Source organism: Manacus vitellinus, unplaced genomic scaffold (genome assembly GCF_001715985.3).
Source record: "Manacus vitellinus isolate BGI_N305 unplaced genomic scaffold, ASM171598v3 scaffold_12_pilon, whole genome shotgun sequence".
NCBI lineage: Eukaryota > Metazoa > Chordata > Aves > Passeriformes > Pipridae > Manacus > Manacus vitellinus.
In genome coordinates, this window is record NW_021938949.1 from 18,908,260 (window position 1) to 18,932,112 (window position 23,853).

The 23,853-nt window shown below is 53.5% G+C and overlaps 2 protein-coding genes across 2 annotated transcripts in view; both read left to right on the top strand.

The window, feature by feature from the left end:
- The window catches only part of LOC108638716, a 150,885-nt gene that overhangs the window by 97,991 nt on the left and 29,041 nt on the right, over positions 1-23,853 (top strand). The window lies entirely within an intron of this gene.
- Positions 19,187-23,853, top strand: part of LOC103763297 (ankyrin repeat and fibronectin type-III domain-containing protein 1) — a 74,983-nt gene continuing 70,316 nt past the window's right edge. Inside the window, exon 1 of the mRNA XM_018067568.3 lies at positions 19,187-19,220. The gene's annotated coding sequence lies outside the window, so the exon portion shown is untranslated. The remainder of the gene's footprint in view (positions 19,221-23,853) is intronic.

Consider the following 23,853-nt stretch of genomic DNA (forward strand, 5'->3'; position numbering starts at 1 on the left):
ATCCCCAAAGCTCCTTGTGCTCTGACATCCCTGTCTTCACCCCTCCCACGCCGACAGCATCCATCCTGCTCCTGCTGTGAGCACCCACAGCCCCGTGCCACACTGGGACCAGCCCATGATTCCTGCACCACTGTCTCCTGCCTGGAAAAACATATGCACAGTTTCATTATGACTCTCTAGAGAGTGTTCACCAAGCATGAACAAAGTAGGATTTATTTCTTTAATTTCTTCCCTCCCAACAGCTGAAATGCTGCCTGATTGCTGGCAGACTCCCAGGGCCATGGCTTGCCTTCCTCCTCTTGCCTGTGCATCCCATCCCCAGCCAAAGCAGCAGAGGGCTGTGCTTCCCGTGAGAGCAGTCCTGGAAATGGTACTATTAAACATAAAATACAAATATATATATATATATAATATGTGTGTGGGGCTGTGTGTGTGTATATATATTTGTAAGAGCGTGTAGTGATAGGACAAGGGGGAATGGTTTTGAACTGAGAGAGAATAGGTTTAAATTGGATATTGGGAAGGAATTGTTGTCTGTGAGGGTGGTGAGGCCCTGGCACCTCTGGGAGGTTGCCCAGAGAAGCTGTGGCTGCTCCATCCCTGGAAGTGTCCAAGGCCAGGCTGGACAGGGCTTGGAGCAACCTGGGCTAGTGGAAGGTGTCCCTGCCCATGGCAGGGGGTGGAATGAGGTGGTTTTAAGGTCCCTTCCAATACGAACCATTCTGTGATCCCAGGATTCTGTGATATGTATCTGACCGTATTGCAGTATCTGGGTAAACTGAGGCATGTGGGGTGAGTGCCTGGGGAGCCATGTGATCACACCCCAGTTGTGACACAGACCATTAATTTTCTGTCCCTGGCTGTGCCTGTGGCTTGCCAGGTCATTTGATCACTGGAGTATCTTTTTAATGTTATTTGGATTAAAACTGGATTTGTGCTAGACCAGAGGCTCCTGCATCCTCCTCAAGGTGCCCGTGTGGCACGTGTCTCTAAAATACACAGGCAGAATAATGGCAAGTGACCCGGGAACTCCTTACAGTGGATGCACAGGACTGGGGGTACTGGTTGTCCTGCTCAGTGGGGAGGTGTGAGAGGTTTTATGGGGCCAACTATGGGAAACATGGGATCCTTTTGAGGGCACAAACCCTTCCTGAAGTCAGAGGCTTCTGTCTTGAGAGCAGAGGGGAGCTGGGGTGAGTTTGCACTGAGCATTAATCCAGCAGGGCTGGTGCTGCTGGGCAGGGCTGGGAGTCACACCAGGATAAGGTAAAAGGAGGGGTGATGGGGTCTTCAGCTCCTGTGAGATGGGGAACAACTCATTTATTGCTTGTGGAGTATGGAGAGATTTGTGGGGAGAGGAGCTGTAACCTTGCCTTGCCCTGTACAAGCCATTTCTATCAGCAGTGTGGGCTTGGTGTCTGCTGGAACTGGGACTTCCCAGCTTTGCCCTTTGGACCACGCTCAAGAGGTCAGAAGTGAGGTGAGTGTTCCATGAGAGCCACAGTACATCAGACATGTCCCCCACTGCCACCAGCCCCCATGGGCTGTGCCTCTTTGGGGTCCAGCTGTATCCTGAGCTCAGGAGTGTGAGGCTTCTCCCTGCACCCTGCACTGCCCGTCCCAGTGCCCCAGCACCCACACTCTGAGTGTGCCTGCAAACATTGTCCTGTGGGTTTTCACCAGTAACCTTTGGATGTGTGCATCTTGCAAACACTGCACTTGTGCAAGCCCTGGGTTGTTTCCAGCTTTTAGGGTGGCCACCCCAGCCCCACAGACCTGTCCATGCTGGAAAAGAGCCATGGGATTGGGGTTGGGGGCGCTGGAATAAGGCAGAATTCCTAGGGAATACCTGTACCCTTGTTTTCTAGGGACAGGTTGATGTCATTTTGCTGCCCTCCACCCAGTTGTTTGGCATCATCATGCTGTCGGGGTGTGCAGGATGCTCCTTTCCAGGCAGGAGGTGGCAGGGGCAGGTAAACCTGCCTCTGAACAGACATTTCCATGGAAGTTGCCTCGAGCCCTGTCATTGCTGCTTACCTGGGACAGCCTCAGAGGCCTGTAATTGTTGGGAGAGGCTGTGGGCGGCCGGATAGGAATCTCGGAATAGGCTGCTGCCCTCCTGGCCAGGAGGGAGGGGAGGACGACGAGGAGGAGAGGAGAAGGAAAAAGAAGAGGAGAAGGATAGCGAAGAAGCAGGGACCTCTGTGCAGCTCTCAGCACTACAGAGATGGTGAGTGATTTCACATCAGACTACAGGAGTACCAAAGAGATTTGGTGGGAAAAAGATAAAATGAATTCAAGGCAGCTGTTTTTTTTTTTCACGTAGTTCATGAAGACATTGTGGCTCTGGCCGTGCTGAAAGCCAGAAGGACAGATTGGCTTGGTGAGCAGCTTGGGGGGCTGCTGCCCTGTGGGGGCTGCTGGCCAGACCCCTATGTGTGGGAGGAGGGACTGTGATGGAGGAGGAACACGCCAAAAGAGGGACCTCTCCAGTGGCATCACGGTAGCTGGCCCTGAGCCATCTTGGCTCTGAGCCACGGCTGAGTGGGGTGGGGATTTGGCCCAATACCTTACCTGGTTGTGGAGGTTTCCCCATGCCCGCTGGAGGTGGACAGGAGTCAGCAGGATGGGGTGAGTGTGAGGACACGGGCAGGAGCCGCAGGGTGGGGACCCAGGAGTAGGTGCGACAAGGAAGGGCCGTGGGCGGCAGGAGGAGGAGGAGCACAAGCCCTGCCCAGCCCTGAAAGCCTCAGTGGCTTGGAGATGAGCCTTTTGCACACAGGATGTGTCACCCACCACCTGAGCGGCTGCTGAGTTTGAGCACAGCCCTCCCGACACCCCTGCCCTGCCGTGGGACGATGCCCTGCCTGAGCGTAAGAACCGCCTCTTCGGTGCCTTTCGCCCTGCCCGCGGTGCTGGGCTCGGCTGGAGTTGTCAGGGGTTTTACTGGAGACCAGGGGCAGTCAGCACATTGCCTGCCTCTCTGGTCTCCACGTCCTTGGGGGTGTGAGGATTGTCACCATGGTGTCCCTCAAGTGGCAGCACACTGCCATGGAGGTCCTCACTGGGGCTGGGGCCTCTCTGGGCACTTCCGTCACCCCACAGGGATTCCTTAAGCCTGTGTGATTATGGATCAAAAACTGATTCCCAGGTCCCAGGTGATGGAGGAGAGGGGACTGTTTGGGTTCCAAAAGGGCAACAGCATGTGGTACCAGGTCTTGTGCAGGGTGGGACTTCGATTTGCAGCTCCGGAGCATGGAACCTTGTCAGAATGGTTTTGAAGCTTTTCAGGAGAGGGATGCTGGGGCTGAGAGCTCTGCAGAGCTCCGGCCTGACCTCCTGTGAGACAGCAGCATGGCTTTATAATACAAGATGTGGGTATGACTCGGCCTGTGTTCTCTGCAAGGATTTACCAAGGCTGTATCATGTCACTGATGTCTGCTGTGCTCTTAGTTCCCCAAGCTGGTGTTTTGGATGGAGTTGGATATGATGGCTGTGGCAGTGGGTTTGTTTAGAGCTCTGCCATGCAGCACTTTGCAGGTTGATGAGGTGAAATCTCCTCTGCCTGCTGGAACAAATGCTTTGTAGTGGTTTGGGGCATCCCAGGGACGCTGTGGTGCCCCAGGCCTTGCGGTCTCAGCTCGGGGACAGGAGGCTTGTGGCATCGGGGCAGGGCTGGGGATGCCTCTCCCCGCATTTCCTGGGCAGAACTGCCACCATCGTGGGACGATGTTGGATGAGTCTTCCCTGTCTGTGAGTCTGACCATTGAGAATACCATTTTCTAGAGGCTCAAATAGGCAATAATAAATAAAAAAGCTGTTGTGTGATAGGTTCTGGTGATATCCCCTGCCCTTTGTGTGGTGCTGGGGTCACTGGGCCCTGCAACCAGGCCACTGTTCCTGCTGTGTTGTGGAGTCTATCCCAGCCAGGCAGTGCAAGAACCACAGGTATTGGAGCAGGTTATCAAATTCCAAAGAAATTTGAAAAGGCTTCCAAGCTCCAAAGGATTTGTCCTCTGAGTTGTCAGTCTCACATCCCCGGGTAGAGCTCCCACAGGCCTTCATGATGAAGCCAGGAAGGGGTGGAAGGTGGATGCTCCCTCACACACACTCCATTCTCCGTGCTGACAGCAGTACTGCCAATAAAACAACTTTTTGTTCTCTGTGGTGGTTTGATCTGCTGTGATAAGAGCACGTGGAGCTCGTCCAGCCCCCACCTCCCCGAGTGCTGCGTGAACATGACGTGCGGCTTCTTGCGACCAGTAAATAGCATTTGGGGAATGAAAAGAAAAACAGAAAGGCTCGTTTGTTATTCTTAGTGATATATGAAAGAGCTGTCAGCTCCATCCTGAAATCATGAATCCCTGGGTATTCCTGGGACAGGCCAAAGGAATGCATCCTGCAGTATTTTTTCACTTGGAACGACCGTTTGGCTCTTCTTGGTCTGAAAAGTTTAACTCTGGCTGAGTAACAAATTAATGCCGTCTCTTAGTCACTGTCTGGCCGGGATGGAAACACTTCCCTGACCTGGTTTATCTGCGTATCCATCCCGATGGCTTGGACAGGTCCCGCTGCTGGCGCCTTCCAGGGCGCTCACTGGCTCCGACGGGCGCGGGGGGAGGTCGGACGTGGTGCTGCTGGTACTCATCATGGTCTCAGGGCATGAGCAGAGGTGGTTTCTAGAAGGTTCTTATTTTTTAGGGTTTTTTATTATTTATTTATTTATTTATTTTGGATTTTAATGATTTTTATTAGATTGGTAGAGCTGGAGAAAATAATTTTTTTCTTCTTCAGGCTTCTGCTTCGTAGAATCGTGGAATGGTTTGGTTGGAAGGAACCTTAAAGCTCATCGTGTTTCAACCACCTGCTATGGGCAGGGCCACCTTCCACTAGAGCAATTTGCTCCAAGCCCTTTCCAGGGATGGGGATCTGGAAGCTTCAGACCTCATTCCCATCTGCTAGACCTCATTCCCATCTCCTCACCTAGTGCTGTTAGTGGGGAGCTCCAAGGACTGGTGGGAGGCACCTGGAGCTGCTGGGGCACTCCCTGGGTCTTCTGCACAGGAACTGCAAACAGGAAAGGAAACTTGGAAAGATCTCACCTGAACTTTACATGTTGTTTGTATGGTTTAGGTGAGGAACCAGCTCTCTGTGTGGCTTCAGCTGTGACAACGCATTCACTGGGAGCTGGGGAGCGGGAGATCAGACACGGGATCCCATCCTCCCCTGTACTGCACCCCTGCCCCTCCCTGCAGTGCCTGAGCCCACACCAACCCCACATGCTTGGGGCCAAACCGGGTTCTAACGTGCTGACAGCATCCCAGTTCCCAATGCTGTGTTGCATCTGCAGAAATCTGTGAAAAAGGAGGATTTTTATCCACCTTGGATATTGTGCAGGGAGCTCGAGGTAGTGGGTACCTGTGTGTTTGGGTGCTGCATGTCAGGCTGGGAATGGGGCATCTCCACAGGGGTCAGGCTGAGGGGACCCTGCCTGGTGCCAACCCTGAACCATCCTTGCTCCTCTGCTCCTCAGGAGAGCCTGGGCAAGAAGGGCTGAAAATTAGTTTAAAACCCCCCAAGGAAGAGATGATTTCCTAGTGCTGGCCAAGAAACATGACACTGAAGAAATAGTAGAAAATAAAAGGAAAAATAAAGTTCACATTGGACCTTGAATTGGACATTTAATTTGCAGCATGGACGATGTCTGCGTGCAGAAATCTCAATTTCAGATCCAGCCTTGCAAGGAAAAGTCACTGTAAATAGATATTCCTGTATGCACGTTCCAGAGCCTTGTGCCATGTCATTAATGGAGTGCTCCTTCTGGGAGTACATTCTTCCCTCAGTTTGTATCCCCATACATTAAATTGATAGTTTGGGGGATTATTGCTCGTTCCAAGCTCACATGGGTGGAGTCCCCTTTATATGGCCATGCTGGTATGTAGTGAATTTGAATTGGCGCAGCAGAAAACTGGAAAATTTGGAACAGATAACTGTCTCCTATCTTTATATGGGAACATCAGAGTTCCTAGCTTTATTCTGGGGTTCTTGCCATTCCAAATATAATTTATTCTTTTATATAACTGTTTTCATATGATACACTCTGAAGAGCGGATAATGGTTTGGGGAGGAATATAATCATTTTTTTTCTCCTCCAAGGCTGTCTTCCCAATTAATGAGATTGAGAACACGTTCCAAAAATCTATTTTTCCCCTCCGGCCTTTTTCTAATGTACTCAATTTATTCTGTAATGTGTCTTGTGCTTCCTTTATGGAGTTTGATTCCTAAATATTTAGTGGTGCTTGGTTGGCTGGAGCCTGTGGAAATGCTCAGGGTATGGATGCAGTTGAGAGAGCAGAGAGGGACTAGCTGTCTCCCACCTGGGAAGGTGGGCCTGGGGATGTGGCAAGGTCATCACTGTGCCCATCTCATGTGCTGTCCTCAGCCTTACTCCCAGCTGGGGTGGCTTTAGGGGGAAGCTGTGTGCTTTGGGGGGATGGAAGGGTATCCTCATTTCCCAGCTCCTTCTAGATGAGAGGTGGGTGGCCAGGACTGAACTGGTGCCTTCACCCCTCAGGAAAGGCTGTTCCAAGGGAAATGTGCAAAGCTTAAAGCGCTTTTTCTTCTTAAAGCCTCACCTGTAATCTGCATGAAATTCTTGTAAGTTTTTTTCTGCTTAAACATTTTTGGGGGTATATACTTTAATTACAACCCCACTCCACCCTCCCTGGGGCAGCATCCAAAGATGCTCCTTTTCCAGAATTCCCTGGCAGTGGAAATTCAGCCTCCAACACCTGACTGTGCTGAGTGGTTCCAGCATGGGCTTCATTCCCTGGGGTTGTTTTCCTGTGGACTCTCAGGGCACCTGGGCTCTTCCAGTGCCCCCCCTTCCTTTCCCCAGCTCTCCTAAACCCATTTTCATGCCCAGGGGCAGTGCCAGGTGAGGGGGGCTGTCTGGAAGAGCTGCCAACCACCAGAGGGGTGCAGGTGAGGAGGATGAGCTGAAGAGCAGGGCTGCTGTCCCTGGGGCCTGCAGAGGGACAAGGGTTGCACAGAGGCAAGAACTGGAGGAGCACAAATGTTGGTGATGCTCCCAAAAACCTGTGGCATATCATCATAGAATCATAGAATGATTTGTGTTGGAAGAAACCTTAAAGCTCATCTCATTCCACCCCCTGCCATGGGCAGGGACACCTTCCACTAGCCCAGGTTGCTCCAGGCCCCGTCCAACCTGGCCTTGGACACTTCCAGGGCTGGGGCAGCCACAGCTGCATATTAATTTCAGAGAGTCTTGCTGCTCCAAAATGGGTTGGTTGATATGCTTCAAGCCCTATTTTTAATAGAACCACTTTTAGTTCAGACTAAATGTAAATTTTTAGGCCTGTACGAGTTACCTTGAGTCTGTGATGGTGGGAAAGGGGTGCTCAGCACAGACCCTTAAGCATCACCTGGGCACTGAAGTCGTGCCTGCTCTGTCCAAGCAGTGGTTGTGCTCCATAAAGTGTCACAGAGGGAGCTCAGGTTCTCCCTCGGAGTCACATCTGCTCCCTTTCCTGACCAAACCACATTTTAGCTCCTGTTGGCTTGGGATAACGCCGAGGCAGCACCCCGAGAGTGTGTCATAGCCTCCTGTAATGCCCAGCCTGCCCAGATCCAACAGCTCCCCAGGGATGAGCAGGGCAGGAGCAGGTTGCCCAGTGAGCTGGGCTCACTGCTGGGTACCAAGGAGGAAGAGGATGATGATGAAGTGGCCAGCTCTGAGGAGCATCACTATTTTGTGGTAGGCAAGTCATTCTGCAGCAGCTCTGCTCTTCCTCCAGGGCTAAGAGCAGTTAAGGGCATATTGTAGTGGCAGGCACATTAGCAGGAGTGGGGATTCATGTGTGCACCGTTTGACTCAGACGTTGTATGACCTTGGGAAGTCACTTTCAGGGCCAAAAGCATGTCTGATGGCATTTTGGGCTCTGGATGTTGCCCAGAGAAGCTGTGGCTGCTCCATCCCTGGAAGTGTCCGAGGCCAGGTTGGACAGGGCTTGGAGCAACCTGGTCCAGAGGAAGGTGTCCCTGCCCATGGCAGGGGGTGGAACTGGATGGGCTTTAAGGCCCCTTCCAGCCCATTCCAACATTGTAGGATTCTGTGTCTTGTGCAAGGGCTGGGTTCTGTTCAGTCCCTGCTGACAGACCCTTCATGTTTCCAGATGGAATGGAGGGCCACCCCCAGGTCCAGTGCCATGGGTGTGTATGAAGGCAGAGGGAGAAGACAAGGGAGATGCAGAGGTCTGTCCGAGGAGAGGTGGGGTGGCTGGAAGGACAGCAGCCAGGCTTGGGATGGGACCAGCAGCCTGGCTCTCCAGTGGGGTAGGGTGATGGGTGGGGGGTATTGGTGAGTCTGCTCCCTGCCAAGGTGCCCCATGGTGGGGTCAGGGCCCTTGGACACCCCCTGACCCTCTCTCCTGGAGACCCTCATCCTTGTGCTACCCACCCTGGTTGCCTCAGGGAAAGATCTTTCCCAGCCCAAGCTGCAGCCCTGGGTCCTCCGTGTCCGGGAGGCTGTAGGTGACAAGGAGGGGATGGGAGGGAAAGCGAGGGAAGGGAAGGGCGGGGAGGGAGGGCACCCTCATTTGCTCCCCACACTATAATTAGCCAGGCTGGCAGGCAGAGCTGCTGTCAGGCTGCCTGACACCCAGCCAGGCTGCGGGTGCGCGGTGCCGTGTGTGAAGTACACGCTGGAGGACAGGGTGTAATTAGCTGCAGGCCCTGGGAGCTGGGAGCTGACTACTCACATCCAGCCTCCCTTCGTGCCTTTTTTATTTTTTCTATCAGTGATGAAATGTAGAGCTTCACCTATAAACCAGTATAAACACGTAGGAGGATGGAAGTGCTCAAGACTGGATTGGATGTGGCTTGGAGCAACCTGGTGTAGTGGAAGGTGTCCCTGCCCAGAGCAAGGGGGTGGAATGAGATGAGCTTTAATGTCCCTTGCAGCCCAAACCACTCTGTGATTGTATGAGCTGGTGTGCCCAGAGATTAAAAAATAACAAAAACATTTGTAAATACCAAGCAGCACATGAATGCAATTATGAGATCAGACAGCTGACATCCCCAAAATGAGGCAAAATAAGAAAACCCACCAGGTTTTAGCAGGAACACAAACCCGTCCATGCTCCCCTCCAGTGCCTGCCGTACTTTGGGCTTTGTGCTATAAATAGCAGCATGTTCAGCTCAGCCCTGATCCTGCAAACACTTAAGCCCAAGCACAGCTCCTTCCTGACGTGCTCTGAGTTGCTGTAATAGTTTGCAGGCTGTAATCATGAAAAAGAAGGAGAGATAAGGTGGAGAGTCGAGGATATGCAGCCCATGGGTGGCACTGGCGGTGGGTGACTGTACAGCCCAGCAGCTCCTGCACCCTCCTGGGCTCTCCAGAGGGTTGGATTAATGCAAACTGGGAGTGCAGGTGCCCACACCCGTGCATGCATATCACTCTGGGTGCTGTTGAGCTGGCAGGTTTACAAGCCCTGGTGGTTTTGCCGGCAATTTGACAAGTTCTTTCATCCGGAGAAGCTGCACCGAGTGGCAAGTGCAGGGTCGGGCTGTGCTGGCCCCGGCACGGCTCCGGGAGCTGCTTCCACAGGAGACTCTCACACGGAGCCTGTGCGTGTGTGCCTGGTTACATGTGCATGACTGAACTCCTGCAGGCGTGCAGCAGTACGATAGGAGTGGGAAAAACAAAGTTTCCTGGATGAGGTCTCGGTAGAGAAATGCTTTGGAGCTCGGGTCAGCCTTAGCGTGGTGTGAGCTGTGAGGGGGTTGCGGGTGAGCACAGGGAGCAGGGCCAGGAAGAGGCTCAGCTGGGGAAAGCAGGGCTGGGAGGATGCTGCCAGGGGGTGGGAAGGCAAGGACAGAGTGAAAATGGACTTGTTTAATGAGGGGTGTTGGCAGATGCTCATTAGCAGACTCGCTTTTCCTCCAGCAGGAGGGCAGGTAGGGATAGAGTCTCTCCTCCTTACCCAGCTGATGAGGAAGCCAAAGTCACTGCGAGGGTCTGTGCTGCAGCCAGCCCAGTTGTGTGGGTGTAACTGCCTAGTGGGAGGAGATGTGGGAGGTGGGGGGTCAGTGGAGCTGTGCCAGCACCGGGGCCTGGCTCCCTTTCCCCTCGGTCCAGCACAGGTGTCTGTGGATCGATGCTCTGCTGTGCAGTGTGCCTGTAAGGGTGAGCTCTGAGGAGGAAGAGGAGGAAGCAGAATTAATGATGTTGGGGAATTTGGCACTGCTCCAGCTTGGCCTGGCCCTGAAGAGAACAACCTGTTGGCAGGGCCAGATCGAGCAAAAGTGTGATCTGGAGTGAGGGGCTGGTAATGGGGCAGATGTCCCATCACTGTCCTGGGGCTTGGAGAGATCACAGAATCATGGAATATCCTGAGCTGGAAGGGGCCCGTAAGGATCATCCAGTCAAACCCCTGGCCTTGCCCGGGACACCCCAACAATCCCACCCTGTCCCTGAGAGCGTTGTCCAAACACTCCTGGAGCTCTGGCAGCCTTGGGGCCGTGCCCACTGCCCTGGGGAGCCTGGTCAGTGCCCAACCACCCTCTGGTGGAAGATGAACCCCATTTTCCAAAGTACCAGGTTTACACTTGTGTTTCAGCTCCTAGAAAAACACCAAGGTCTCCCCTCCTGGCCCCCAGATGTGAGGATGGATGAGCAACCAGAGACAAGCATTCAGTGCCTGAGTGTGGGTTCCCACCTCCTGGCATTGTGAGGTGCTGGGATCAGGTCAGTGTCTGAGCAACACCGTGGCATCAGAGAGCCACTGAAACACAGCACCTCTTCCCCTGTAGATCTGTGGTGTCTCCAGAAAGGACAACTGCCTGGAGGACACCAGAAGCTCCTCCATCTCTCACGTGAGGGTTGACCTGTTCTGCTGGGGGTGGCTACCGGGTCTGGTTCTGTTTTCTGGATTACTTCAGTGTACCATGTGTGCATAGCCATGTTTCCCTCCTCCTTCCCCCCTAAATGGTCCAAAACTATTCTTCTCTGTTTTCCAGCTTGTTTTTCACTTTGCATTGAACTCAAAGCCCAACTTGGATGTGCATCAATGCCCCATGTGTGTGCATGGGGTCAGGGTGTGATAGCAGGGTCAGGGTGTGATAGCTGAGTCAGGCTCCTGCTCCAGAGCTGGCTGGGATGAGGTTGCTGCTGAAGAATGAACATGTTGGAGCCATTGGCATCCTCCCCTGGCTGGGATGAGTCTGCAGGGAATCGCCATTCCCTTCGCAGAGCCTTTGTAGCTGAGGCGGGGGGAGGCAGGACCACGATGGTGAGAGGCTGGGGCTGGCACACACTGGTGGCTCACACACCTCCCCCATGGTCCACTGGTGCCATCCTCCAACAAAGACCTTTTCCTTATTCCCAGGGTTATGTGTCCTCCTCCCTCCCACCCTCGAGCCAGGACTTTCCATCTGAGCAGCACTGCCTGCCCCACCTGACCCTTCTCCTGCCACCAGATTTTGTTTTGCTGTGTCACCCTTTATTAGACACCCCTGTTCTCCATTCCTTGATCCCTCCCATACTCCAGCATGCAGGTGGAATCCGCTCTCCATCCCAGCTGGCCTCTGGGGGTGCAGAGCTGCTGCCAGCCTGGGGACCTGGAGTTCCCCCCAGGTTGGGAGCCACATCGGAGGCAGGAGTTATCACCCATGGTTCATCCAGCTTGAAATTCAGGTTTGAGAATTTGAGGGTTCCTCTGGCCTCCATTCATGTTTTGGGGGTGCTCAGAGCTGTACTAGCCCAAGGCCCTGGCAGTGCTGGGGTTGTTTGAAGGGTCTGGTGCTGGGGGCAGGTGGGATGGGAGCTGGATCCCATGGAAGCAAGTCAGTGTCTGTCAGGGAGGAGGCAGAATTCCCACAGCCCTTTGGTTTCTTGGCAAAGCCCATGCCAGGGGGCTGAAGGGAGATGGGGAGCATGATGTGCCCAGCCCCAGGCTGCTCCAGCCCGTGCTTGGGGGGTGCTGGTAGCTGGTAGCTCCTCCTCCCAAACAACCACTCACATCCCAGGCTCTGAATTTTCTTCCTCTTCCGACAGTCAGGCATCACCTCCTGATTACTCATAACTGCAGCATGTTGCAGATACACAGAGCTTGAGGAATGGCTGTGCCTGTGAGCAGAACCACCAGGATCCAGGGGAAGAAACCGGGATGGGGGGGACAGGCTGTGCAGCCTTGGTTCCACATCCCTGTCCTGCCCTGGGGGCCAAGCACCTCCTGCCTGCGCCCAAATCCCCCTGGAATACCCAGCCCAGCTCAGGAGCCCAGCTCCGGAGCTCTGAGGCAGGTGAGCAGGTGAGGATGGCAGGGCACAGCCCTCTGCCAGCCGTGGCCCCCAAGTTTGTTTTGCAGAATCCTCTTTTAGCGTGCACAAATAACTCATCCCTCGGTTTTTCTCCCATTTGTTTGTGTGGGCATTGATTACGCTGGGAGTTACTGAGCCAGATTTTATTGGAATGACTTCGAAAGCTGCCACCTGCGAGCGGCCGCCGGTCTTCGGGGATTATTTGGTGTAGTTTCTAAATAATTGCACGAGGCTTCTCCAGCCTCACTAATAAGTTCGTTCTCCCAGGGACACTGCCTAGAAAAAAAGATGAGCTGAGATTATGCTTGGCAACATTTAGGAGAGGAAAAAGTACAACAAGATTGATGTCTGCTGGAGGGAATAAATAAATAATACAGAGGTATCTGTCTTAGCCCCTCTGTGAGCATCCTTGTTTCCAACTCAGCGTCTGTTATCTCCCCAGCTTATTGGCTGAATTTTGGAATTCAGCACACTCCTTTGTATCACTCATTGTTTCTGTCTGCAGCATGTTGTGCTAATTCTGACCAGGGACCAGCAAGGCTGGCTCTGGAGATGAGCTGGTCTAGGGAAGCTGGCCTGGTATGTTATCTATATTGTGTAACTGGAGCTTGGGAAATGTAGAATTTAAATAACATGCAAAATTATGTAGTTAGTGCATGAAAAGAGAAATTAAGTGAACAAATTCAAGCACTCATATTGGCCCAGATTCGTAGAATCAAGGAATGTTCTTGGGTTGGAAGGGACCTTAAAGCCCATCTCATCTCACCCCCTGCCATGGGCAGGGACACCTTCCACTATCCCAGGTTGCTCCAAGCCCTGTACAACCAGACCTTGGGCACTTCCAGGGATGGGGCAGCCACAGCTTCTCTGGGCAACCTGTGCCAGGGCCTCACCACCCTCACAGCCAACAATTTCTCCCCAATATCCCATCTAACCCTGCCCTCTGGCAGTGGGAAGCCATTCCCCCTTGTCCTGTCCTTCCATCCCTTGTCCCCAGTCCCTCTCCAGCTCTCCTGGAGCCCCTTTAGGCCCTGGAAGGGGCTCTCAGGTCTCTCTGGAACCTTCTCTTCTCCAGGTGAACCCCCCCAGCTGTCCCAGCCTGGCTCCAGAGCAGAGGGGCTCCAGCCTGTGTCCTCCCCTGGACTCATGCCAACAGGTTAAAAAAAACCCTTGGATAACTGTAGGTTGTGTTTTAAATAGAGACGAGCCCACAAATGTCTTTAACACTTTGTACATGTCTTATGTGCACAAGGAGCCTGTTTTGCAGTGCCAGAGGGAGCTGGGCTGTCACCTGTGTGTCCCTTCCATCACCCTGCACCAGGGGAGGGGTGGGAAGGGCAGTGCTGGGAACACCACCAGGAAGATGAGACATCTTCTCCCTGGTCCACTGGTTTCGATGCCACTAGCCAAGCCCTAGCACAGGCCCAGATGTCACTGGGTGTTCCTCTGCTGGTCTGGGAGGCTGCATTTTTACACCCTGGCAGAGGTGATTTCTGAGAACCTCAGTATGGACCCTTATGTCTGGTAAATCTAGTCTGGCCTCTCAGCTCGGAGAGTTGGGGTGTCCAGCCTGGAGAAGAGAAGGCTCCAGGGAGACCTGAGAGCCCCTTCCAGGGCTTAAAGGGTCTTCAACTGAGCTGGAGAGGGACTTTGGACGAGGGCCTGGAGGGACAGGACAAAGGGGAATGGCTTTACACTGAAAAAGGGGAGATTTAGATTGGGTATTAGAAAGAAATTGTTCCCTGTGAGGGTGGGGAGGCCCTGGCACAGGGTGCCCAGAGAAGCTGTGGCTGCCCCATCCCTGGAAGTGTCCAAGGCCAGGTTGGATGGGGCTTGGAGCAACCTGGGCTAGTGGAAGGTGTCCCTGCCCATGGCAGGGGGTTGGAATAAGATGAGTTTTAAGGTCCCTTCCAATCTTCTGTGATCTTCTGTTTCTAAAAGCCCCAGGGAAGCTGGTGTCATGTTGCCTTCCCTTTCCTTCGCAGCATTTCCCAGGTGTTTCTGTGAGGCTGCATTTACAGCCCTGATGTTGGGCTTTTCTACCAGGGCGGAGGGCTCTGAGCATCACACAGAGGTCCCTTAACCACAGCAGAGGCAATGTGAGCCCAGCTCGTGCATGGGGAGAGACAGAGGATACTGATGGAAATGACAGTGACCTCGAGACAACACTTTGTTAATCATATTGGCAGGCAGGCCCTGCTCCTTGGTAGACAACATCCTGGCACCCAGGAGCTTGACATCAGTGTCTCCTTCTGCTGCTGCCTCTGCTCCAGTGGTTGGTTTCTCTCCAGAGAAAATCAGTCCAAGATGATGCCCAGACACACCCAAAAGGGCAGGTGCTCAAAGGTCTGTGGCCGGGGGGGAGGCACTGGGGGCACTGCCAGGCTCTGGGACCATAGAATCATAGAACCATGGAAGGATTTGTGTTGGAAGGGACCTTAAAGACATTCTTATTCCCTGCCATTCCATGGGCAGGGACACCTTCTACTAGACCGGGTTGCTCCCAGCCTCGTCCAGCCTGGCCTTGGGCACTTCTGGGGGCAGGACCTCCATCATCTGGGACAGCACCCTGGTGCCCTGCCTTCTCCTCCTGGCCCTGCTGGCAGCAGGAACGTGAGCACTCGGGGGATGGAGGGGGGAGGCTGGTAACTTTTGGTAGCTGCTTTGCCCAGTGCCACATGCCAGGGCAGCAGGGGCTGCTCATGCCCCCCCAGTGCCTCCATGCTGCCCATGCCCACATGGCTTGGGAGGAAAGGGTGGAGGTGGGCACAAGCCTCGCTTGAGGTATTTGTTTTAAAAAGACAGGCTGATAAAAATCACTCTCTCCATTATTTCATTAAGGGATTTAAACTGTGCTTCCTAAACCCTGAGTCATCAATGAAGTGAGCAAACGAGAAGGAGCAGGTCCCACTGGAGATGACTCACACTGCAGGCTTGGGGCTCACAGGGGACTCTCTGAACCGGGTGATGCTCCACTCGCCCCATCCCAGGAAGGCCAGGGTGTCCCTAGCATCCTGAGCAACAGCAGGAGGTCTCTGGGAACCTGTGGGCCTCTCAGATTTCTTTGGAAGCTGAGCCATCCCGCTGCAGCCGTGCCTCTCTGGAGTCACCAGCTATGGCTTGATGCACAGGAGCCACGAGCAGACACTCCCCTGGAAGCCTGGAGACCATCCAGGAGCAGTGCACACACACAGGCCGGCGTTTGAGCTTTTATTGTTTGCTTGCAGAGATGAAAGACTCCAGATCCCCTCTCAGTTCGGGAGGAATTGATCTTTCCTCCCAGAAGGCACAGGAAAACACCAGACCACCTTTTGCTCATTTGCTTCTTTCAGTTCCTGCATTTTCAGGCGCCGGCAGGAAAAGAAAAGACAGTCCCAGCTCCCTGTAAGGCCAGTCCCCTCTGCACTGGTTTATCTAGTCAGCTCTATCCTTCCCATTGAAAACTGTTCAATCCCAGTGCCGGGACATTTTTCCTAAGATCCAGGCTGTGTGTTCCCTTTGCCCCACTCTGCTTCCTTACATCCCACCCTTCCTTTGGCCACTTTTCCCTAAGCTTCCCCTCTGGGGGTAGCTGAGACTGCTGCACCAGTGGGACCGAGGTGATGGCTGGTGGCATTGTCCCAGCCCACACTGCTGTCCCTTCATGTGTGACACCACAGAGGGCAATGCCCACACTCGGTCCTGCCCTCAGCCTCCCATCACCCATTCTCTACACAATTCCTTATTACTCTCTTCAAACCATCAGTGATCCCCTGACTGGGAGGATCTTCCCAGATTCTGCTCTGAGCTCTCTCAGTGCTCTGGGCCAGTTCCTACCAGGTGGTTGTGATGTCCCTGCCCTTGGAAAGGCCTCCAGCATTCTCTCCTCCATTCACTGGTGATTCCTGATGCTCTCCTGGAGCCCTCTGGATCCATTACCACCTTGGTTTTGTGCTTGCTTGGCAGAGAGAAATTCAGGGTGGTGGGATGGACCCGTGTAACTCCATCTGCCTGCTGGGCATGGCCCTGTTCTCCTCTGGGAAGAGAGTAAGGAGGCAAAGGGCTGTGCAGGGGCAATAGCCCTGCTCCTGGTCTTGCTCCAGTCCCAATTCCTTGGTCATATTGCTGGAATTCTGCTTCTCCTCCTTAATTGCTATTTTCTTACTAAGCTGTAAAATCAGCAATTTTGGCTCGTCGTTACTGTGATCACTGCCCAATTTACTGTTGGGGGGGTTTTATCTCTCTGCAAAGTTCGTGCCTCATTGTTTTATCCCAGATATTGAAAATCTTAGTTCTGGCTTTGGCACTGATGGGAGCTTTTCCCATGGACCTCAGCCATAGCTAGGTGGAGTGTCTGGCTGTGTGGGGTGCAGGTTTTGCAGGTGTTGTTTCAGTAGTGTTGAGAAAACTGTTTGCAGGTGGTTTCTCCTTAAATATCAACAGTTGTCTGTGATCCCCACTAGGACAGAGAGCAGAAGGAACTGAATTTGTTGTGACTCATGAGCTTTGCTGAAACCAATCCATAGCTGCAACAAAGATATGCTGTGGGCTTGGAGGACAGATCCCCTCACTCAGGGTAAAGTTACTGCTGTGCTCGTTTCTCTGTTGCCTCAGGAATGCATGGAGTGGTTTAGGAGATGTAGGGATCTCCTGGACATCACCCAGCCCAACCCTGCTCCAGGCAGGGTCACCTACACCAAATAGTCCTGGACACCCAGGGCCATGTCCAGTGAGTCTTGGATGTCTCCAAGGATGGATACTCCCCCACCTCTCTGGGCATGCTGTGACAGCATTGGATCACCCCAATTTGGTCTCTGGCCATTGATCCACGGGGCTTTGCTGTAGGTTCTTGCTGCCATCAGGTCAGAGAAGCGTCAGGGAGAGCCCAGGGGTGAACCCATCTCCAGCTGGTGGGGATTGCTCAGAGCTCTTGCACCAACATGGCAATTGGCACATGGGCAGGTGAGATCTGAGAACCAGAGAATCACAGAATCTCCTGAGTTGGAAAGATCCACAAGGATCATCCATCCAACTCTTGTCCCTGCCCAGGACACCCCAAAAATCCCACCCTGTCCCTGAGAGCATTGTCCAAACACTCCTTGAGCTCTGGCAGCCTTGGTGCTGTGCCCAGTGCCCTGGGGAGCCTGTTCAGTGCCCAACCAGCCTCTGGGGGAAGAACCTTTGCCTGAGATCCAACCTAAACCTCCCCTGACACATCTTCAGCCATTTCCAATGAGCTTCTCATCCCAAAGGGCAACTCCTTGTGTGTTCCCAGCCCTACCCCGAGATGGAGCTCAGGTGTCTGCCCCGAGATGAGCATGAGGGTGACATACATCCAGGCCCACGTACCCCACACTGTGGGGTGGTTGCAGCCTCTCCACTGTGCCACTGGCTGACCAACGTCTCTGTGCCATGGAGAGGGTTGGCCACCACCAAACTATGTCCCCATCTCGCTGGCTTGGCCAGAGCTCCCTTTTGGGGGATGTTTTGGTGACAGTGGATCCCCACCTGCTTAAAAGCTGGAGCCCTCCTCTCCCTGCTGGCTTTTCAGCCCCAGGGTGGGAGCTCCCCATGGCTTTGGCTGGTGAGGGGAAGCTTTGCTCTTGCAGCCCTGATTAGCATTCGGCCCCGCTGCTCCGTTGTTCCGAGCTGGAGCTCGGCATTGCCTGGCAACCACGGAGCAAAACTACAACAGCCGCCCCAGAGCCCGAGCGGGCTTCCCACGAGCCTGCTCCACCCTGGCACACGCTGCTGCCCACCAGCACGGGGCCAGGAGGAGGATCACCCCCAGACCAGGAGGGGAAGGAGGAGGAGGAGGAGAAGAAGGAGGAGGAGGAGAGGGCTGTGGCTGTGCAACGGCTTTGCTGACACCCAGGTTCGGTGGGTCTGTGTCTGTCTGTCCCAGGGCCATGAGCATCCCGCCGAGCTGGGCACAGCCTGTCCCTGCACATCCCACGGTGCAGGGACTCTCCTGTGCTCACAGAGTGCGTGCCATGAGCCAGGGCCTCGGAGCAGGGTCGGGGGCCAGCCCCCACCTAGTGTGTCTCCGTGTCAGGAGGTGTTGGGAGAGAGCCCATGGTGTCTGTGGGGTGCATCAGACAGCAGGGCCAGGCCTGGGGCTGTGCCCATGCTCTCTGTTGTGCACTTTGCACCCAAAGTGGGGTCTGTGGAGTGCCAATCGCCCCCAGGGTCCCCGTGGGGAGGATCAGCCTGGCTGGGGTCTCCCAGGGGACCCTGACACCCCGGCAGCCCACCTTTGATTCTCTCAGACTTCTATTAGATTGTGCTGGGAGTGGAGTTGGCAGCACATGGGAACCTGAGCGAGCATTGGGGCTGTCTCTACTTCCCAGTTTTGTGCATGCTTGGGGGCTGACGTTGTTTTGACAGAAGGATTTTGTGGTCCTGCTCCTGGGGGTAACTGTGGGCCTAGGGCTCAGCCACTGCTGCCCTGTCAGAGGGTCTCTGCAGTGGTGGTGGCTTGGTCCCTCCACAAAACCCTGCACTTTGTCCTCTTCCCAGCTGGGCGGACTCAAAAGGACATGAGTGCCCTCCTGACACAAGGTGCCACACTTCTGCAGGTGACAGGAGATGCAGACATGCCTGAATACATTGGTTTCAGATCTAATGCATCCCCTCATCTTTGCTTTAGCTCTCTGCTTTTACATCCTTGGCTGCTGTGGGCTCTGCCTATGGCTGTTGGGTGGCTGGAGGTCTGAGCTGTCCTGTCCAGCCCACTCAGCCCCACCGGGCAGAAAAATAATGGACATGTCCTTTCCCTGCTCCCCACACACTCTTATCAGTGGTACTTGCTTGGTGAAGGGTTAAAAAAAATAAATACCTCTGTCTTGTGTTTTACAGAGCCTGGGCTCCGCAGACAAGAAGGACTTCTACCAGCCAAAGTAAGTGCCAGTAGCAGTGGTGAGTAATTGCATGGAAATTCCCGGCTGGTCCATATTCCCCAGCAGCTCCGTGCCTTGCTAAGATTAGACATTTCAATGTACAAGAATAGCTGCTGCAATTACACAAGTGAGGATAACAGTGGAAGGGCTGTCAGTCATCCTGGCTTCGGGGCATATGCAAATCGCTCAATCAGGTCAGAAGGAACCATGACAGCTTGGCTGAGCCTGAGGGACAGAGCTGGGAGCAGGGATGACCTTTCCCACCTCTGACTCCCTCTGCTCCTGATTTGCACAGCTGAGCTGCGTTGGAGAATAGAAGGGTTTCGTTCCGCGTCACCACGAGCTGATCTTGACGCACGTCTCCCACCGCCATGCTCTGATGGTGATGCCTGTCCTCTTCCATCCACTGGGGTTGGAACAGCACCGTGAGCTGAGGGGGGGAGGAGAGGCTCTTTGGAATCCTGGACATGAGCAAAGTTGCTGCAAACCACCCCACTAATGTGGGCAGTTGGTTACTTAGTGTGCAGACCAGGTAACAGAGCCTTGCCCTGGCACAGGACCTTCAAGCAAGAAGGTTGTGCCTGCTGGAAGGATGGATTTGTGGCCATCATTGTTTGGATAATGGCAGAATCTCCCTGCTGAGAGGTTCGGTTCTGCCCTGACACTGAACTGGGTGTTGTGCTGCTGAGCATGTCGTGTGTGGGACCTTGTGTTGCTCTTGCTCTCCTTGGGGGAGTGAAGGTCTATAGGTTATCATCTTTCTTGTGACAAAAAACCACAGGTGGATTTGGAGTTGCAGGACAGTGCTTTGACCCGCAGGATTGTCAGAGGAGCATGGTTTCAGAAAATTCGGAAGGAACTGGGTTGAGAAAATTTCTTCTCCAAAACTCACTGTTCTTCTGCCCTTTGCTGCTTTCCAAAGGGTTCCTGAGTGCTGCATCCCGGCAGTGCAAGCACCCTGGCAGCATCCTTGGTCCGAGTTAGGCTTGGCGTCAGAGGGAGCATGTCCAAGGAGGGCAGACTGTGTCAAGGAGCGTTGTACAGACCTGCCTGCTCCCTGTCTTTGATGGGAGAGCAAGTGTGTGTGTGTGCATGTTCTTCCCCTGTCTGCTGGTCCCTCTTTATGCCACCAAAAGTTTCTAAAGCTCAATGCTGGTTTCTAGGTCCATGCTGAAAGCCTGATTGCAGGGAGCTCCTCTGCCCCCTCACCTCAAGGCAGTGCAGCTCATCAGCTTTCCAAGACTGCAGGCAGCTAAAGACTTCTGGGAATACAGCCTGAGCCATTTCCCAGGCTGTTTAATCCCGTATGGCTTTCTGGGAGATCAGAGGAATATCTCAGGAGGTTGTGGAGTCACTGTGGATGCAACAACAAAATGAACACACATTTGGCAAAGGACTCATCTCCGTGTTTCTGTGACCTCTCCCAACAGCTGTGCAGGATTTTGGTGCTCCTTTCTGTAGTGCTGCTGTGTGCTTGTGAGGAGTCTGTGTTTTGACAAGCAGGCTTAGAACAGATTGAAGCATCTCCAGTGTCTCTATTCCAGCTGAAGCTTTGGGGAGGCTTTAAGCAAGAGATCTGGAGGAAATATGTAAAAAGCTTTTACTGTTGGGATTTCCTGCGGGGTGGTTTTGGCGGCAGGTAGCAACAATTTGTGGGGCTACATTTATAACTCGTCTCCTCTGAGAAATGAGGAATGTTTCCCTACCTTGAGTGGGAGAACATGGGCTTCCCATCTCGCTGAAGGCGTGGAGCTGTTGGGTCAGAGTGGGGAGTGCTGGGGCAGGAGGTCTTGTAGATACAGGTTGTCTTATGGGTGCTTGTTCCTCTGTGCCACGAGGCCACGGGACCTCCATGGTTTGGCCCAGCAGCTTGTGATACCAGCTGTGACTTGGCTAGTCATAACACTGGTTAATGCCCATCCTATTTATGCTCTACAGTAGCTGTTTTGGGGTTGTGACTGGTGAGTTTGTGGCCACTGCCCCCACCCCGTTTGGCTTTTTGATCCACTGGCTGACCCCGGCACTGTTGCAACCCATCTGCAAGGCTGGACCAGGTGCTTTACAGACCCTTCAGTCTCTGGCAGGGCTATAGCTGGTCTTCCTCAGCAAAGAAAGATCCATGCAAGCTGCCAGAGGTCTGGTGGACCTACCAAGGGCTTGGAAGAGCTCAGATCTTCTGCAGCAGCTCCACAGCCTGCATTCACAGTTCCCTGAGCCCTGGGCAAGGTGGTGGCGAGCAGCCAGAGCGTGGGAAGCAGCTGGTTCCCAGAGCTGAGCCAAGCTGTGCCGGTTCCTGGACACATCTGTGTGGCAAGGCTGGTGAGCCCAGAGAAGTCTGACAGGGGGCTGCTGCTCCTCCAGCTCCTGTATGCCAGAGCAAACTGAATGTGCCTCACCTCTGCTTTTCCTTTTCTGGCTTCCAAGTCAGCAGTTCACCTGCCACCAAAGCCCTGAGCTGTGGGAGCAGGGTCAGAGCAGCCCTGCTCTCAGGCTGGGGCTTCGGGGCTCTCACAGAAGGTGGAGGTTGTGGAAATAGAAAAAGGAAAGACACACATGCCAGAAATATCAGCAGTGGGTTTTGTCACCACTTGTTCTGGGAGTGACTCTTGCTCCATTCCTGCCATGTTCAGCTTTCTCTGATCAGGTGCCCTCCTCCTCCTCCCTGGACACTCCATCAAGCTGAGTTTTCTTGTGTTGCCCTGAGTTCCCTCCTTTGTCGCCTCTTCCCTTCAGAAATGGAAATGCTGTTCTCACCCCATAGTTACCATCAGTCTGTCTCAGCCAGCAGCTGGGTGTTCCCAAAGTGCCCAGAATATCCCAGTGCTCATCAAGAGCATGGAGCAGTGTCCACCCTCACCCACCAGCCTTTGATGGCTCTTCCCCCCCATTACATCCATGAGGTTTTAAGGTACAGATCTTCTTCTGGGTTGCCCCAAATATGGAGTGGAAAGGAAGGGAGGTCAGAGGTGCCCAGGTTGGAGCCACTGGAGCTGAAACGCTGCTGCTGCCCACTCTGGGGAAGGCACTTCTTCTTCCAAGGGCTTCAGTGAGCATGTTTATGGATGTTCCTGCAAGAGCTGGCCCATATTAGGAGTTGGGACTTTTAAGAAAAGTTACATCAATTGTGAACTGAAAGGGGTAGAGACCAGGCAAGGAAGAACAGGCACACCATGAGTTCCCGTAGCTGAAATGCCTGGGAGAGGAACCTGGTGTGTTGGGAATGGCCACAATTCCAGCTGTGAGTCAACATCTGCACAGGTGTCCTCATCTACACTGGCTACTCCAGCCATGTTGTGTGAACAGGGACAGATGCCTTCCTGTGTTTCCAAAGCAGGTTGTTCAGATGTCAAATTGATATATCCTGAGCTAATAATTCTCATCTGATGCAGTTGGGCAACCCTGGCTGCAGCCTAGTTCCATCTGGGATCTGACCAGAGCTTGTAGGGATCGGGGAAGAAGCACCAAGTGGGGTGAGTCCAGCCCCTGACCTGCTCACTCCTTTGTCACCCCAGTTTTTTGTAAGATGCTCATACAGTTGTTAGAATATCCAGGCTTCCAGAGGTTCTTCCAAGCTTCTAACAGAGGGCCCTGGCTGCTCTCTCAAGGCAGTTTCCCAAGCAAGGAGCGACTGGCTGAGGACCCAGGGACACCTTGCTCAGAGACAGGAATAGGCTCTTCTGGGACAGGAGGTAATTACCATCTGTGTGGAAGTCTCTTGTCAGGAACCGAGGTTGTCCGGTGTGTTTGCTGATTCCCCCGGGCACATCTTTGCTCTTCAGTATCAGGCACCAACTGGAACTCAGTTTCTTCAAACTGGAAGGAACTGTTGGTAGTAATAACACTCATAAAACCCCTGGCAAATGCAGGCTGAAATACCTGGGCTTAATTAAAGTGTCACTGATTTGCAGTGGGAGCTGCCACGTCCCTCCCCGCACTATGTCCTGTGCCGAGAGCAATGCTCAGCTGTCAGGAGAGCTGTCACTTGGGAGCAGTGAATATGTGCCAGGCACTTTGAGGTGTCAAGAGAGACACAGCTGTAGTGACACAAAAGGCTCTCCATTGATCCGCTCCTCCTGTCCCCTGGGACAATGTGGCTGTGCTGGAGAGCCCTGCTGTCTCGGATACCATTCCTGCTCCAGCAGAATCCCACAGCCCTTTCAGGTAGATCTGTCTCCATCTCAAATTAAAGGCTGCCCCCGCCTTCTGTCCTCCAGCCTCAGATGTGTAAACACACGAGGAACCTTTGAAACCACCTCCCAGAAAGCAGCAGCTCCTGTTTGTTTTGCCTCGCAGTCATTACACCGAGATGTCTCTGCAGCTAATTCCTTGTCACCCTCCTCTTACAGCAGAACATTTCATCTCCCAGACTCAAACCTTTCTGTGCCAGCACTTAGATGAAAGTGTTTCCTTGCTGAATCATTATCTTGTAAAACCGTGGTGGTTTTAAAGATCTAGAAATCAGTATTTACATTTTGGAAGCATTAAGGGCCATCATAGTAAGCGCGATGTGTTCCTGAGCAGAGTGTTCATTTCGTTGCCTCCTTCGCTCAGACATTATTGCTCTGGTAACGATGATAATCACACACATACAGGCTATGTTTGACTTCTTCTGCGGTGGCTAAGAGTCATTCAG